Below are 2254 nucleotides of genomic sequence, written 5' to 3' on the forward strand. Positions count from 1 at the left end.
GAGGAGAATGTCATAAACAGGACACAAAAAGCACAAACTACAAAGGAAAATACAGATACACTTGACTAATAAAATGAAAACTTTGATGCAAAAAGACACCATAAACACAGTTAAGCCACACACTGAGAGACAATATCTGCAACTTAATTTAAAAAGTATTAGTATCTAGACTATATGAAGAATTTCTACAAATCAATATGAAATAAATGTGTCAAAAGCACCCAAGTGCTCGCTTTGATAGCATGTATACTAAAATTGGAATGATACAGATTAACATGGCTCCTCTGCAAAGGTAACATGCAAATTTGTGAAGCACTCCATATTTTTATACCCCATACAAAAGGACAAAGGCTGTATGTCTCCACTTACATGAAATATCTAGAGTAGGTGAATTCACAGAGATAGCAAGTAGATTAGTGGTTACCAGGGGACAGGGGAAGAGGAATTGGGAGTTACTGCTTAAAGAGTACAGAGTTTCTGTTTGAAATGATAAAAGGGCTTTGGAAATAAATAGTGGTGATGATTGCATAGCATTGTGAATTATAGAGTTAAAATGGCTAACATGAAAATTTTATATTATAGAAATATATATATTTATATATTATATATTTTGACTACAAAAAAACACCCAGTGTTAAAAAGTGTTAAAAAGAGGGCAAAAGACATTTCAGATATAAGTAACTCTGAATAAGCTAACAATATCTGAAGAAGTATGCAACCTCATTTGATAATGAAAACAACACTGAAATAATGCTTCTCACCCCCATAGGTAAACATAATAAAGTCAGACAATAGCTAGGGTTGGTAGAATATAGAGCAACAAGAGCTGTCATAAAATGCCGGTAGGAGTGTAAATTGCTTCAAAGGTTTTGGGTAGGAGTATGGCATCACTCAGTGAAGTTTAACATGTGCTTCTTGATGTATTAATTAGACATAATAAAGACACTAACAATAAATGGCTTAAAGGTAAAGAAGTTTACCTTATCTCTCTCACTTATCAGTTCCAAAGTTTACAGCCTGGTCAGTGAGACAACTTTGATTCTCACAGTCGTTCAGGTAATCAGTTCTTTCCAAGTCAGTTTCTGCAAAATTGAAGTTGGCTCACCACCACATTTTGGTTTTGTCTAGTGAGAAAAGAGAAGAAAGCATGGAGGAGGTACACCCACCACCTTAAGGCTCTGATCCTAATGTAGCAGAATAGAAAGCTGCTTAGATTCCACTAGTGAGGACTTAGTCACATAGCCATATCCAACTAAAAGGGAGACTGGGAAATACAGTCTAGATGAACACCCATGTGTAAGATGGGGAAAATGATTTTGGGTGGACAAAATTCATTTTTGTCAGTCTCCACTACACCTAGAAGTCAGCAATTTCATGACTGGGAATACCTTAGCACATGTATGCCAGGAGACAGACATAAGAAAGCTTATAGGCTCACAATCCATAATAGGAAAAAACAGGAAATAACCCAAATATCCATCATTGTAAAACAGAAAAATAAATCATTGTGTATTCTTATACAGGAGCAAAAATGAGTGAATTATTGCTGCACAATTGGAAAGGATCACAATATTCAGCTGAGTGGTAGGGACTTGGGTGCCTGTTTTATTATTAATATTTGAATTGTGTATTCATATATATGTATACTATATTTATTATTTTGCATATATTTACCATAGAAAAATTACCTTACCAGTATAAAATAGATATAATTTTTCACACAACAGGCTGGTAAAAGCAAATGTTCACTAATATTAAATGTAGACAAAGATATGGATAGCAAAAGTATGAATTGTAGTAGAATAAATTTTTACTATGTAGGGCATTTTGGAAGTATCTTCAAAAGCTTAAACTGGGCACATCTATAAATTACAATTTCGCTGCTCAGCACCAACTTAGAAAAACAACCATGGAGCCACTAAGAAGCCAATGTGCAAAGGTGTTCAGTCTAGCAAATCTTAAAACAGCAAAAACATTGAGAATAACCTAGATGCTACTTAAGCCACTGACTAATTAACCTTTAGTCATTGTCACTAAGGCAATGACTGAACTATGATTCAGCCATACTACCAAATATCATGAAACAGTCAAAAAGAGTGATGTGGGCCAGGTGTGGTGGCTCACACCTGTAATTCCAGCACTTTGGGAGGGCGAGGTGGGCAGATCACCTGAGATCAGGAGTTGGAGACTAGCCTGGCCAACATGGTGGAACCCTGTCTCTACTAAAAATACAAAATTAGCCGGGTGTGGTGGT

General features: G+C 35.6%; 1 non-coding gene across 1 annotated transcript; it reads left to right on the top strand.

Moving 5' to 3' along the window:
- Positions 1 to 225: 225 nt before the first annotated feature.
- Positions 226 to 327, top strand: LOC116273949. The gene has a single exon (XR_004182447.1). It is a non-coding gene; the product is annotated as a U6 spliceosomal RNA (small nuclear RNA).
- The last annotated feature ends 1927 nt before the right edge of the window (positions 328 to 2254 follow it).

The sequence above is a fragment of the Papio anubis genome, chromosome 2 (assembly GCF_008728515.1).
Source record: "Papio anubis isolate 15944 chromosome 2, Panubis1.0, whole genome shotgun sequence".
In the NCBI taxonomy this organism is placed as follows: Eukaryota; Metazoa; Chordata; class Mammalia; order Primates; family Cercopithecidae; genus Papio; species Papio anubis.